This window comes from Ictidomys tridecemlineatus, chromosome 11 (genome assembly GCF_052094955.1).
Source record: "Ictidomys tridecemlineatus isolate mIctTri1 chromosome 11, mIctTri1.hap1, whole genome shotgun sequence".
Lineage (NCBI taxonomy): Eukaryota > Metazoa > Chordata > Mammalia > Rodentia > Sciuridae > Ictidomys > Ictidomys tridecemlineatus.
In genome coordinates this window covers 122,069,530-122,085,740 of record NC_135487.1, presented here as the reverse complement: position 1 = coordinate 122,085,740, position 16,211 = coordinate 122,069,530, and positions in this window count along the sequence as shown.

Sequence of the window (16,211 nt, the reverse complement as noted above, 5' to 3'; positions counted from 1 at the left end):
ATTTAATTGCCAGTGTGAGGCTCTCCAGCATTTTTCCCCCTCTGCCACAGTGTCAGGAGCTCATTGATTCCAGATGGTGCAGTTTTATAGTAGTGAATCTCTCTGCCCAGGTCCCTGAGTGACTATGTGAAGCGGAGTCTCTTTGCCAACCTGTGATGAACACGCAATTTGAAGGAGAAACGAATATTATTTAGATACTGACTTTTGTCCCGCCTGTGGTGTTAGGGATCAGACCCAGAGCCTTACACATGCTAAGCCCATGCTCTAGGACTGAGCTACTTGTGGTTGTTTGTTACAGCAGCACCATGTGTCCTATCCTGATTAACACAGAGAGTGTTAAAATCCTTCCTTCACCATTTGGTCCTTGGGTAAAATACTTCCTATCTATATATCTCTCTTTTCTCCTTTGTGAAAGAGACTGGTAATAGTTCCTATTCCAGGGAAAGTATTTAGCAGAATGCTAGCACAGAGTCCTCAGTAAATGTCAATATTTGTTAATCTAGAGGAAGGGAAGCAGTGGGCTTCTGCCCCTTTCCTTCCTTTGCCCCTTTCCTTGGAGATCTCAGGAAAATTGACAACAATTGCCTAGAGAGTATAACAGGACCTGGTCAGGCGCAGTGGTGCACACCTGTAATCCCAGTGGCTTGGAGGCCGAAGCAGGAGGATCTCGAGTTCTAAGCCAGCCTCAAGAAACTCAGCGAGACCCTGTCTCTAAATAAAATACAAAAAAAGGGCTGGGGATGTGGCTCATTGGTTGAGTGTCCCTGAGTTCAATCCCCAGTACCAAAACCAAATTTATTTATTTTATTTTTTTTAAAGTAAACAGAACCTGGTCTCTGAAAAGAGAAGAAATAAGTAGGTTAAAATCCCAGCAAAGCCTGCTGTAACCCTGTGATACCTGGCAGGTTCAGCACACCTTCCGGCTACCTATACATCTGTGAAATCTTTCGAAGTCTTCCATGAGGGGAATTATACAAAAGCCTTTTGTAAATAGCAACACACTATTCAAATGTGAGTGGATTATTTTGATCCATTAACACTGTAGCATCCTGCCCCACCCTACCTAGCCCCCACCCCCAGCACCCCAGCCCCTCACCCAGGGGCCTGCCATAGCACCATAGGAACAGGCTCTAGTAGTGGACTTGATAGTAGAAGACTGTGCCCATCCAGCTGGGCCTGATGGAGCTCCGCCTGCAGGATTCTGAAACTAAAAGACCAGCTCTCAGCAAAGCAGAAACCTGGGGGAGGAGAACCATCCCTCCTTGGCACTCACTTTCCCATTTCCTTTACCCATTGTAATTAGCTACACAGAGATCACCTCCTGGGGAGAGCGGAGCCATCAGCTCCCAGAATGGAACCACAGAGCTTTGTCTTTGGTTCCTCTCCACATAATACTGCTCTCTTGGTGGTCGCTAGGCAAACACATCCTGCATTCATTTGCAAACGGGGGGATATTTCATATTTTGAGGCTCAGATTAATGTTCCACCTTTCCAGAAGAGACACTGGTGGGGGCCTCTTTTCAAACAGCATCCCGTCAAGATTACTAGCAGATAGCCTGAGGGGTGACCAAAATCTTGTGTTTCTCAGAGTCCGTGTGATTCCCTCAGTAGAATAGATGTTTACCTGTGGAAAATAGAACCTCAAAAGTCGAAGGCGCCTCTGGGGCCGTTTAGTCCAACTCTAGACCCAAAGCAGAAGCCCCCATTCAGCCTCAGAGAGAAATGGGTTCGGTGTCAAGGCCGACAGGCGATAGGAAAGTAGGGTGTCTTTTTATGAAGTCTGGATTTTGGAATCTGAATGTCTGATCCAGAGAGACAACCCATTGGCCTCTCTGGGCTTCTGTTTCCTCATCGATAAAAATCATCCTTTCATCCCTGCCAAAAATATTTATTGAACATTTACTGCGTGACTGACAGAATCCCATACGCTGGGAACAAAGCAGGGCACAAAACAGAGTCCCCACTCTCTAAGAGCTACACTGAAATGGCAGAAAATGCGGACGATCAGCAAATAAACAAAACCGGAGTCATAAGCCCTAAGGAGAAGGTGCCATTGGAGAAAGCACTTCTCTTTATGTAAGGGTCCAGCAGAGCTTCGGAGGGAGAGACCACACAAGAGACCAGCTTCCTGCAATTGCAGGGGGAAGTTTTATTGAACCAGCATGCTGGGGCTCAAGGCCCACTCAGGAAGGGAGAGCAGCCCAGAGCCCAGAGCAGAGGTCAAGCAGAGCTTAAGTACACTTTTTGGAGAGGGTGGGGGGCTTTGCATACATCAGAACAAATCATCTTGAGGCGCAGGAAAATTGAACAACAACCCTGAGCCATGATTAGTACATCTATTGGCGGGAACAGTCTGGGCAGAGGTGATTGGTCACCCCTGAGTAGGGTACACATTTAAACTGGTTTTGTGGCCTGGATGCTTACGTCTGAGCTATTTGGAGCCCTTAGCTAATAAACAACCAGGGAATCAATGGAAATATTTACTGGGCAGTTCAGGTATTGTTCTAACAGCTACAGAGATTACAGGTTCTGGGGGTAGCAGAGGAATTTTAACAATACCTGGCCTATTATTATTATTTTTAGCCCAAGCCTTTCAATTTAGAAACCTTACAATCCCCAGTCTTTTACACTTTAACTCAGACTCTTGCAGCTTAGAGTCAGCTTAGAAATTTTACCTTTACATTTATAAGTGGACAGGTGAGCTGGGTTGATATCTAGGGGAAGAAGAGTCTAGGCAGAGGCAACAGCAACTGCAAAATCTCTGGTGCAGCCAGGTGCGGTGGTGCACACCTGTAATCCCAGTGGCTCTGGAGCCTGATAAAGGAGGATCTCAAGTTCAAAGCCAGCCTCAGCAAAAATGAGGCACTAAGCAACTCAGTGAGCCCTGCCTCTAAATAAAATATAAAATAGGGCTGTGGATGTGGCTCAGTGGTCGGATGTCCCTGAGTGTAGAGAGCTCAGGAATCAACAAGGAGTGTGGTAGCCTGGCACACCTGTGATCCCAGCTTCTCCGGAGGCTGAGACAGGAGAATGGCACGTTCAAGGTCAGTCTCTGCTACTTAGTGAGACCCTGCCTCAAAATAAAAATAAAAAGGACTGGTGGTGTAGCTCTGTGGCAGATGCCTGTCAGGCATGCACAGGGTGCTGAGTTCCAGGCCCAGTAGCAAGAACAACCACCAAAAACCGTGGCTGGGGCTGTGAAAGACTGGTAAGAAATCCTGCAGAAAGGTGAACTGGAACCGGTCCTCTGAGGACTTTGGAAATTAAGTTACCCCCAAGATGGGAAGATGTAATAAGTCAAACCACATGAAATCACTATTCTTGTAGATCAAAAATGGCTGAACAACAACAACAAAAAAATGGTTGAACAGCAAATTTCCTACGTTTCAACCAGCCTACTACATGTCAACATGCAGTACTCTTGATTTATTATTACCACTTTTAAAAAAATAAATCACAGTTTCAGAAGGATTAATTGGAAGGCATTTCTCCCTTCGTTAAGCATGAATCTGCTTCCTTGCAATTTTTAACCCAAAGGCTATAGTTCTGCGTTCAGGACAGTGCTGTCCACCAGGTTGTCTGCCCCCCTTCCCAGGTAGCCCTTTTTGATATTGAAACACAGTTGTCATGATGTCAGGTCTCTTCTGAGACCTCTTTTCTTAGTTAACTAGTCCTGATTCTTCAAACTACTTCTCTGAGGATATGGGGTTTTCCGAGTCTTCTCCTTCTGCTCGCCCTGCCTTCCTAGGGGTGAGGTGTTGTTTTTTTTTATTTTTAGCTTTGCAGTACTGAACCCAGGGCCTCGTGCATGCTAGGCAAATGCTCTACCACCGCACAACACCACCCTTTTATGTTCAAAACTCACCTAGAAGGATGGTCTCTGTTGGTGGTGCACATCTGTAATCCCAGCTACTCTGGAGGCTGAGGCGGAAGGATCACAAGTTCAAGACCAGCCTGGCAACTCAGCAAGACCCTGTCTCAAAATAAGAAAGGAAAGAGCTGCGGATCTGGGTCAGTGGTTAGAGCGCCCCCTGGGATCCATTCTCGTACTTGGGGTGGGGGGTGGGGCGAGCCAACTAAACACCTTGACTGGCACCAGAACTGACCGAGACCCTCCTTGCTGTCAGCATCAGATTTGAGACTCCAAACATGATTCTACTCTATTAGCCACGTGACCTTGGATACGCTACTGGAACATCCTGAGTCTTAAGCATTCTTCTCCATAAATGGTGCTAATAATACTACCACAGGAGCAGAAGGGAAGAGGCGGCACAGCTGGACATTAGGTGAACATGTACCCTAAATCCTCCCACTCCACCCTGCTTCCACTGCTAAGTCCCAGGATTCATGAGCTCTCCACCCATCACGCTCCTGAAGTGGCCAAGCGGTATATCTGCCTCCAGTCCTTGTGCAGATAAGGTCTTCTCCACAGCAGGTCACTGGTAGCAATTCTCTAGGGAATTGTTAACCTACTTGGAGACTAACAACCTCTTTTAAGTTTCACCATCAATACTAAGAAATAGACTGGTCTTAGTCCATTCAGGCTGCTGTAACAAAATACCATAAACTGGGTGTCTTATAAACAACAGAAGTTTCTGGCTTACAGTTCTGGAGGCTGCAAAATCTATCTGGTTCATGGATGATGCCTTGTACCCTGTATCCTTACACAGTGGAAGAGGCTAGGCAGCTTCCTGAGGTCTCTTTTTAAAGGAAAAATCCTATTCATGCCAGGAACGCATTGGTAATCCCAGTGATTCAGGAGGCTGAGGCAGGAAGATGGATGGATGTACAAGGCCATCCTGAGCAATTTAGCAAGACCCTATCTCTATTTAAAAAACTAAAAGGGGGTGGGAATGTACCTCAGTGGTAACCCCTGGGTTCAATTCCCAGTGCCAAGAAAATAAAAGAAAAATCCCGTTCTTGAGCTCTGCCCTCATGACTTAATGATCTTCCAAAAACCCCACCCACTGATGTCATCACCTTGGGCATAAAGATCTCCACATATGATTTTTGAGGAGATTCAAACATTTGGACCCTAGCTAACTTTCACTAAACACAATTAGAGTAATTCTTTTACAATGTAAACCAGCCAGGTGCAGCTGTGTCATCCCAGGACACAGGAAGCTGAGGCAGGAAGATTGCAAATTCAAAGCCACACTCAGCAACTTAGTGAGGTCCTAAGCAATTTAGCAAGACCTTGTCTCAAAAAAAAAAAAAAAAAAATTAAAAAGGACTGAGGATGTGGCTCAGTTATTAAGCCCCTTCAATTCACCCCTACCCCTCACCAAAGAAACAAAACCAAAATGTCAACCAGGGCTGGGGCCTAGAGGTCGAGCACTTGCACAGTGTGTGAGAAGCCCTGGGTTTGATCTCTAGCATGGCAAAACACTAAATAAATAATGAATGTAAATCAGAGGTCACATCAATGTCACATCACTACTCTGCTTCAGACCCTACATCTTCCTAGTCCCCTTAGAATGAAGTCCACACTCATTTCTTACAAGCTCTGCCCCAGCGGACCCTTGCCTACTTTCTCTCCATTCTTTGTCCCTTGCCACTATAATCTCACTGATTTTTGCTTTTTTTGTGACATTCTGCCGTGGAGTATAAAGCTGGACTCTTCCTTCAAAGAAACCACCTGAACTTTTGAGGATGCTTCGAATGGGAGCTTGTGATGGGGAGAAAACTAACAATGATTAAGTAAGTGTACCAGGCACTTTCACGGATGTGATGACAGGCCACTTTCACCATAATGGGTCTCCCAAGTGAGACCTTCCAGGGAATTCCCTGTCCTCCACCCCTTCCACCCGACAACAGGCCAGCGAGGAGAAATACTCAGCAAATAAACCCAGGAAGCTTCCGGCCTCAGAGGCCCCAGGCTCTGGCTCTCTCCTTCTAATAATCTAAAGGGCTATTAACAGTCTCTTCACTTATTAAAACATTTTTTTTTTTTTTTGATGCTGGTCCCTTCGGCCCTGGCCATATGCCATGAAAAAGAAAAAAAAGAAAAAAAAAAAAAGCTAAAGTCCCAGATCCCCCTTTGGAAAGGGCAGCTCCTCATCAGAGTAGGAAAAGCAAAATAGACCTCATGACTCAGGAATCAGTCCTTTTTCTGATGGGAAGACACAGACCGCCCCCGCCCCGACCTCTGGACTCAGGTTCCTCTTGCATTTAACGTCTCCACAGGGGCAAACACAAGACAGCAGCAAACCTCAAGGCAAGTGCAGAACCATTGGGATTTGGGTTGATGGAGGAGGAAAAAGCCCAGGATTCAAGTTTAGGGCCCGTGGGCGCAGATGGGACTCAGACAGACTGAATATCAATAATGCTGACATGCCTTCAGGGCAGGGAAATACCTGCAGGTACTTTTTCCATAAAAAAAAAAAAAAAATTAGAGACTTGAAATCTAGAGGACCAGAATGGCTTTTTAAAAGGCTGGGGATTGAATCAATGATCTCTTGAGTTTTCCTGTAAGTACTAATAGGCAGGATTCTATGATCTTCACACACCTCGGGAAAATCAAATAACAAGGGGGGTATGTGCCAAGCTGCAGGGCTTCTAGTTTAGATACTGGGATGTCAAACTGGTTTTGATGAAGTAAATTGGGTTTTCAGAAAAATGCAATTTAAATGTCCTGCACAAAGTGTCCATTCAGAACTTTTATTGGGATTTTTTTTTTTTTTTTTTCTGGATGCTGGGAACCCAGGATGGGATGGAACCTTGTGCAAGCTAAGCCTGTGCTCTACCACTGAGCCACTTCCCCAGCCCTGAACCACTTCCCCAGCCCTGAACCCGTGGCTCCTGTATATGTCATGTTCTTGGCAGATCAGTGGCGAGAGCAAGAATCTAGGACTTGTACTTAAGGCTCCCCTGGCCCAGTGGGCCTCCTTCCTGCTTCCGTGTGTTGCCTCCCACGCTGAGTTCTGAGTTTCCATGGTCATCCTAGAAAAAAAAGAAGACTTTTGTGTTATGCTCGAATTTGGGACCCCCAAAAGACCACCAGAGACCAAGATCGATGTAAGCAGCAAAGAGGTGTTTATTGCGAGCTAGCTCGGTCCTCCACGCACACACAGCAACAGGCGACGCTAAGAGGCCCTGAGCCCAGAATTTGCAGTAGTTTTATACATTATTTGGAGAAGGCAGGGACCCCCACATACATCATAGCATCTCTTAGAAATCATCACACACCGCGGGAAAATCAAATTACAAGGGGGGTATGTGCCAAGCTGCAGGGCTTCTAGTTTAGATACTGGTCACCACACCTAGGTGGGGGCCATCTGGAATTTCAGATATTTCGATATCTTGGCCTATCTTAGGTGATCACCATCTGCGGCCTTTCCGAGAGAAGTGTTTCCACCGAGCTTTTCTGTAGTATTTTCCTGACTTTAGGACTACAGTAGGTCAGAGGTTAAGTTTCAGAGCAAAATGAGGTCTCAAGTAAAATGAGATTGCTTAGGTCTTTCCACTTGGGTCACTGGGAAGACACAAATCAGGAGTTATCTCCTTAAAGAAGGCTTCCACCCCCCCCCCCATGATAAATTAATTGGCTCTCCTTTGCCACCCCATAGCACCCCCTCCCTACTCCCATGTGTACCTTGTCAGGATTTTTAGAGTCAGCACAGTTCACGATTAAAGAGTAACTGTGATGCCGAGCAGAGTGGCGCATGTCTATCATCCCAGCAACTTGGGAGGCTGAGACAGGGTTATCAAAGTTTCAGGGCCACCTTGGGCAACTAAGCAAGACCCTCAACAACTCAGAAAGGCACTGTCTCAAAATAAAAAATAAAAAGGACTGGGGATGTTGCTTAGCGGTAGAATACCACTAGGTTCAACTCCAGTATCAAAAAAAAAAAAAAAAAAAAGAAAGAGAAAAGAAAAAAGTAATTGTGATGACAACTGCAGGATGAGGTCATGTCTATTAAAAAAAAAAAAAAAAACCCACAGTTTGGTGCCCTTCAGCAAATCTCTCTCCTTCCCCTCATAGCCAAGTTTCTCGAAATCCATTGTTTTTTCTTTCTCACTGCATCTCCCACCCCAAACACTGGAATCTTTTTTCTATTCCTGCAAAAACTACCAAACAGATTTTGCTGTCTTTACCAAACTTCCACTTTTCCTGTGACTTGTTCCTATAGTCCCAGCTACTCAGGAGGCTGTGTTATGCTCGAATTCGGGACCCCCAAAAGACCACCAGAGACCCAAGATGGATGTAAACAGCAAAGAGGTGTTTATTGTGAGCTAGCTCGGTCCTCGGCGCGCACACAGCAACTGGTGAGGCTGAGAGGCCCGGAGCCCAGGGTTTGCAGCAGTTTTATACATTCTTTGGAGAAGGCAGGGACCCCCACATACATCATAGCATCTCTTAGCAAATCATCACACACCGGGGGAAAATCATAAAACAACTCTAAAACATGATTAGCACATTCACTGGTGGGAACAAGTTGGGTAGGGGTGATTGGTTACTACAAGAGGGGGATTCATTTGAACTGATTGGCTTAAGCCAAGAGGGGGGTACGTGCTGAACTACATGGTTTCCCAACACGTTATCAACCACCAGAAACTACTGGGGGGTCATCTGGCATCCCAGGTATTTTCCCTGTCTCTTGCTGATTGGTGGCTGCTAGGGGGTTGCTATGGGTCCCCACCTAGCCTGACTGAGTCAGGGACACCTGGCTCTGCAGATCTCTCCTGTTATTTGTAGATAAACAACTTAGCAGGGTGGGAATGTGCCTAGGAGTGCTCTGTGGGTCTTTTCAAGGACAAAGGTCATGTCCCTTCCTTGGACAGGCTTTGCTCTGAGATAGAGGCTGGTTTTTCAGCTGAGGCAGGAGGATTGCTTGATCCCAGGAGCTGGAGACCAGCCTGGGTGATATAGTAAGACACCATCCAAAAAACAAAGAAACAAAACAACTCTTTTCAGTTATTTTTCTCTGTTATAGGATGATTTTTAAAAACATAGACTGCAGATTGAACCCAGGATGTGCTACCACTGAGCTACACCCCTATTCCTTTCTATTATTATTATTATTTTAAATTTTGAGACAGAATTTTGCTAAGTTGTTGAGGTTGGCCTGGAACTTGTGACCTTCCTGTCTTAGCCTCCTGGGTGTCTGAGACAGTGTCTAAGGGTGTGTGCCATGTGCCCCATGACAGAAAAAAATTTTAAACAACATTAAAATCATAACTTTCATACAAATATAAAATGAATACATGGGGAAAAAAACTATATTTAATCCAATTAATGAATGAGGAATCTAGTAAAATATTTCAAATGATTCAAAGGAAAACTCAAAAGTACCACACTTATATAGGTCAACCAGGAATTTTGAAACAAATGAATTTACAAATAGATATAAAACTGGTTTATCCACAAGGCACTAATCAATCGCTCTCCACTAGCACAACTAATTTGCATTTCTATGAGCAAGAATCATCTGCATCTTCAGTTTTCCACGATTTATAGAGTTGTAAAATAGCTCTTAGACAATGTAGGGCAGAGAGTACTCTGACAGGCAAATTAGACAGGATACTCAATAATCTTCTCTTGTCCATTTTAAAGACTTGACAATTTTTCTGGACACTTTCTTGACCCATCTGCAGCATTTGACACTAATGGCCACTCCGGACTCTGCTCTTTTGTACCTCTTTTTTTTTGCTTTATGGTGTCACCTGTGAGATCTGTCACCCAGATCTCACCCAACCTCTTTGACTACTTCTTCTTGCCAGAAGTGGGATCCTGTGCCTCTTTCTGTCTCTTAAACAGAACGATTCTGTGGTGTTTTGTTCTGGGCCCTTTTCTTCCTATCCTTACTTTTGAAGCCACCCAGGTTATGTGAATATCTGTTTTCAGCACAACTTCCTTCTGAGCTTCAGATCCACATTTAATTAATTAATTGATTGATTAATTTTATATCCCTGCAGGATCTCAAAAACGAACCCACTTTTTCTTCTCGGGGTGGGTGGTGTGACCTGTCACCCAGGTCCTTAATCTGAACCCTTGGGAACCAGGTTTCTCTCTTTCCTTCCCCCCTCCTTCCTATCCAATCAGTCACCACCCGGTGATGATTCTGCCTCCCTGCTCAGCTTCAATCTAGCTGCTTCTTTCCATCTCCATGATGTCTGCCTGCTTCAGGTTTTCTTCATTTTCCCTCTGGATTAATACCAGAACCTCCTATCTGATTTTTCTGCCTCCAGCCTGACCCTGTTTAATCCATACTTGACTCTGCTCCTAAAATAACCCTTCTAAAATGCAAATCTGATGTGACACTCTCATTCCTGAAAACATTCCATGGCTCCCGGTCAAGGCTGAGATAAAATTAAGCTCCTGAACAAGCCGGTCCAGGGCCTCCACGATCTGACCTCAGTGTCCTCTTGAGCCTTGCCTCTGTTTGAATATCTTGATGGGTTTAGAAGACCACCCCAGCCTGCTGACATTTCTCTCCGGAAGTGAGCTTTCTTCAGCTCCTTGAAATGAATGGATTATTCCTCTCTCTTTGGTGGTGCTGGGGATCAAACCGGCTAGGCAAGCTCTCTAGCTACATCCCCAGCCCTTGTTCTCTCCTTGAGACATTTGTATCCACTCATCTTTTCCTAACTAACTCATAGTTATTCTGCAAAAAAAATATATATATATTGGGCTTTGCCTCTTTTGAGATTTCTTCACCTCCTGCCCCTGTCTGGACTACAGACTCCTCCCAGATAATCCTCTTCTGTATCCTCATCTCTGCACCCAGGTCGCAGGTAGGTTGTGGCTGTGGCTTGTTTCGGGAAAAGCTGTGGGTCCCCTGCTGGTCTTTCTGGATGCACTCTGTTTTGTTTACTGGCAGCTTCTTCAGCAGGCGGAGAGCTAGCTCCTTGCTGGCAGGGGTGGGCTCCCTACAGACCCGTGCCTTTCAGATCTTCAAGGTACTCTTTCTCCCCAATTTCCTTTCAGGAGGTTTCACCCAAAGCCCCTTATACAGTGCATCAGGGGAGAACGGGAATTGCAAGAAGGGAACAGGAAGTGGAAGAGAAGAACCTGTGATTGATGGGTGATTCAGGGATCTAGTTGCATCTTTTCCAAACGCACGAATCCGTCCGTGCCTTTATTCGTTCAGCATTAGACACTGTGCTAAGTCTCTGGGAGGATGGACAGAAGGAAATTATGGTTTCTGTCCTTTAGGAATGTGAGGTCCAATAGCAGAGATGTACCTGTATGCAAATCAGTGTACACGTGATGTCACTGCTAAATCCTGGCAGTCTGAAGGAAGTGCCTGCCACCTTGGCAGGAGAGGAAAAGCATGACTTCTGACTGTCGAGAGTTCAGCGAGGAGGACGTAACCTCTGGACAGGGAATTGAAGGAGGAGAAAGGGCAATCGCTTTTTCATAGGGAAGAAAGACATTCCAGGCAGGGGCAGCGGACCGAGCTGAGTGTGTCTCTCGGGGATTAGCCAACCGCCACAAACTTGGTGTGCACCGGCCGCAGGGACGGGGCCACCGGAGGGCCACCGGGTGTGCCAGGCGCTTTGCGATCCTCGGGGTCCGGGGCGCCGCAGGCTCGGCAGCAGCAGGGGCGCGGGTGCAGGGCGGAGGGCGAGGGCGGAGGGGAGGCCGCCTCCGCGCTGCTCTCCACGCCTGGTTTATTATGCACGAGGCAGGCAATTTGCCTTCTGCCCCCGGGACCCATCTCGGAGACAAGAAGGTAGTTTGTTCTCTGTAATGGCTTCTGCTGGAGGGTGGCGGGGCCGGGGGCGAGCGAGGCGCGCGCGGGGAGAGGAGCGGCGCCGGCGCCCCCTGGCGGCCGCCCGAGCCCCTCCGCCCCCCGCCGCCTCCCGGTGCTTCCAGTCGGGATCCTGCCTCTCTGCGACCTCCATGTCTCCTCCTTCCCGCTCCCTTTCCGCTTTGTCTGTTTCATAAGCGTTTCCCATCCCCCCTGATGTCCTGCTTCAGATTCTTTGAGTCCCACTCTTCCTCCCCATCACTCCTCTTGGGGCTGGGGACCTGGAGAGGAGGCCGGAGGCGAGACCCGCACCTGGAGGGTGGTCATCTGCTCCCTGGTGGAACTCGGCCCAGCGGGCAATCTGGCGGGCTTTCTTCCCGGGCCAGGCCGTCCCTGTCTCTCATTGTCTGTTCCTTAGCCCACCCTGACTTTTGTCCCCATGTCCACAGGAAGACACCCCTAGTACCCATCCCATTATTCCAGGTAGTGAAAAAACTCCCAGACTGATCCCAAGAATAAGCCACATGTTCTTCTGGGGTCTTGCTCAGTCCTCTTCGTTCACCAGAAATGGGTCCCACCCTGAAGCCCAAAGGACTCTTGGTAGGGAGAGGGAAAGGGAAAGGGGGAGGATTCCAGACTCCCATGCCATGGGGGTGGGGGGGGTGAGTGGGGAGGTGATACTCTCTCCCCAACTCTGAAGTCATTAGGTCTTCAGTTCCAAAAGAAACTGGAAATGGCAGAGGCGGTGGGGTCCCAGTCGTCTCAGGCAGGTTCATTTCCAGATCTCACCCCTCCCCCACCCCCACTGGCGCCATCCCCCCATGCCGTGGAACCTGTGTCCACGCAGACACCTGTATAGCAGCAGTTCATGCGCACTGAGAGAAGAGCGAAGGCCTGCTATTTATATACAGATTATACAGAGGCCTGAGTTGCCTGCCCTGATCACTTAACTCACCTCTCACAGCTCAGCTCTCCTATCTACAAAATCAGGAGGTTGCATCAGATGGACTTGGAGGTTCTACAGACTGCTGATGTATGACTCTGTGTTAGTGGGTACAAACCAAGGAGAATAACACAGGCAGGGGAATGGATTCTGGGTCCTTGTAGATTCAGGAAAGCCCTCTGTGGCAGCCGGGAGTCCATGAGCAGCCAGAAGGGACTGGGGACAGATGTGTGTCTGAAAGAAGAAGCAAAACTGGGCTGGCATTCAGCTGCAGTCACCAAAAGAGAGCATGGGGCCAGGATGGTTGGAAATCAGAGGCAGGTGGGAGAGTGGATGTCCAGGGCCTCAGGGCACCCCAGAGGTAGCAGCCTCTGTGCAAAGGAAGCCAAAAACCTCTCGGGGTGATGAGCTATGCAGAAACGAGGGCCTGGGCAGGCTGGGAGGAAGGAAGCAGTCCCAGGCCAGGACTTGACCAGGGACACTGGTCCAGGAGCATCAGACACATGTGACCTAGAGTGCAGGAAGGACCAAGTCGTCCTTGATGAATCTCCTCCATTCCTGTTATCATCTGAGAACCCTGTCCCCTGAGGTTTGCTGAAATCTCCAATAAGATGGGGGGGGCAGTGCTCCAAAGAATTTGGGAGTTTATTGATTTGAGGGCCTTGCACATGCTAGGCAAGCACTCTATCGCTGAGCTACATCCCTAGTCCTTTTATTTTTATTTTGAGATAGGGCCTCAAACTTTGGGATCCTCCTGCCTCAGCCTCCCAAGTAACTGAATTACCAGTAACTGGATTATCACAGCCCTTTTTCAGGAAGGGAAAAATAATTCCTCACTGAAGGCTTGGGAAAGCCCTGCCGTGTGTGTGTGTGTGTGTGTGTGTGTGTGTGTGTGTGTTTGCGTAGGGCACAGGTAGTGTACACACTGTGATGTCTGCGTAGGGAAGGGACCCTGTTGCCAGGAAGGGACCCTAGGGAGGAGGGCGGGCAGATGCCAAACGGAGGAGGACAGGGGAGGGAGGGAAAGCAGCAGAGTTGCAGAGCCCCGTAGAGGCCAGCTCAGGGGTTGTGCGCCTGCTCTGTGCCCGTGAGGGGCCAGGGTCTGGCTGGGTCGGAGGACAGGGTTCCAGCCCTAGGGCTCAGGGGGTATAACCACAGGTAATTTGGGGGTCCCTGCGGGAGTGGAGATGGTGGCTTATTCCACCTGGGAGTTCAGAGGAGGCCAGAGGCAAGGGTGGACAGGAGACTGAGATGCGTGGTGGAGACACAGAGGGGCAGGGAGTCTGGCAGGAGGCAATCTGTTTGGAGGCACCAGAGGAGGCCAAGGTCCATCCTGGAGAAATGGCCCAAGAGATAACTATTGATCACAGAGCCTCCTCCCAGCTGCTCTCCCGGGTCCCTCTGTGGGAGACATCCATCACTTCTGCCTTGGATGTCCCTCCCAGAGGATGCGTACGCATTCAGTTCTTCTCTTTGATGATATAGACCAAACTATGTCATACCCAGTGCCTGGCATTTTGTTCGTGATTAGCAATTGTTTCATTAAAAAAAAAAAAAAAAAAGAAAAAAAGAAAAGAAAGTGAGGCAGTATGCTTTATACTGAGTAAGAACCCCCGAGGTAGTTTTTTTTTCCTTTCTCCATTTCATTGATGAGAAAGCTGAGGATCTCCTTCAGCTTGGTGAGTATTTAAAATGAAGTCTTAGCATCCTGGCCTTGAGCAGTCTTTCTTTAAAAAAAAAAAAAAGGAAAGAAAAAAAAAAGGTTTAATATGTTTATAGGCTTGATTTATTTTTTATTAGCTTCCATGCTGGTCAACAGAAAATCATTATAAATTCAAGATTACAGTGACGATGACTACCATTTTAATTTTAAAATAGTGTGGGAGGTTTGTTAGCAATATACATTGTCCTCTAGGTTTTTGCCTGGGAGCGTTAAAAAAAAAAAAAAATTCCTGCCATGCAACAGAGAAGGTTTTTAATAGAAAGGGGAAGAATAAAGAAGATGATCGTAGGAGTGGAAAGAGAGAGTGGTCAGGAATTCAGGAGTGAGGAGAAACCCAGAGCTGCCAGAAGAGAACCCGGAATGCCCCCTCCAGGTGCTGCTGGGCAGCCTCTCCTCCAGGGGGCGCTGCAGAGAACCTTGTGTCTAGTCAGCACTTGCGCTGAGTGGCCTGGCTTCTGGCCTCTCTTAAAGTAAGCAACTACAGACCCAGCACAGGGAGGCCACCAGTGCTCCATGCATCTCTGTTGTCTTTTAAGAGAGCTGCTACCCAGTCCAGAAGAATGATTGTGCTTCCACCAGAGCGCCCCCCTCCCCCCCACGGTTCTTCCCTGTTGCATTGTCCACTCCAGCTTATGGATGAGTAATGGGTCAGCAGGGCTAGCATCTCCCTCTCCTCCTGGGCTGCACCCTGCTGCCTTGCACACCCCTCCCCCCCGAAGCTGGAGGTTGCCAGACAGGGAGAAGGGTAAGGCAGGGCACAATTTGTCTTGGTGTAATTATCTGTCAGGTACAGCTTGTGAAACCTCAGCCACCTCCCCCCAACCATGCAAGAAAATAAATTACACACATGCACACGGAGACACGCTTGCACGATCCTCCCCAGCTCGGTTCTGCTCAGCCAGCCGATGCTGTGCTGCGTTCAGCCACCCACCCTCCCCTCCTCCTGGCCTGACACCTAAGCTTTCATTTTTTCAGCCTGTGCTCCTCTCCAGAAGGAGGGGAAGTTCATCTGGCTTCTAAGCAGTCATGGATGCAGAGAAAGAAAGAAAACAGAGGAGAGGAGCTGAGGTGGAGAGGGCCCCGGAGTTGCCTATGATTTCTAAAATGGACTTAATGTCACTATAATTGCAAAGTGCCAAGTCCCTTCTCTGTAGCAGGGTTGACAGTCACTTTTTAGGATATAATGGGTGGCTCCGGGCACCATGCTAATCTCTTTACACATATTCTTCATTGAACCCACACAGAACCCTGTGCCGTGGGTGTTTATTCTCTCCATGGTGACCAGGACTTGGAGACTCAGAGAAGTCTAGTGATGTGACCCCTGTCACACAGCTGGTTGCACCCAACTCCAAGCCCAGCTCTTCACCTTCACGGGATGGGACCCTGTGAAGGGAATGTGAGACCAGGTGCTTGATCAAAGAGCGCCAGGGGAGTGGTAGGGTGATGATTGCTCACTTTGCCAGAGATTGATTCTTTTGTAAAATGTAGACAATGCAGCCATCTTCTTTGGATCTTTGTAAGAAGTAAACAAGGTAACCATTCTGGATATTTGTTGGGGCCCAAGAAATTAGGTGCCTGGCCCTTTGGCCCTCTCTTTGAGGTGACTCTGTACCCAGAGAAGCTTAGTGCTGGGCGCTTGCTTGGTGCATCTGGCCCCAACCCTTTTTGTGCTTAGACTCTTGTTAATAGTGTGGGGGAAGGCCACGAACTTTGTCTCACAAATGCATAAACTGAAATGCATAGAATTACAAAGGAAGTCAATTTTACTGAAATATAGTTACTGAAAGAATCAAAAAACAAATTTGTGACATAGTAATCTACTACCTCTCTTAATGCATTCAATCAGCAG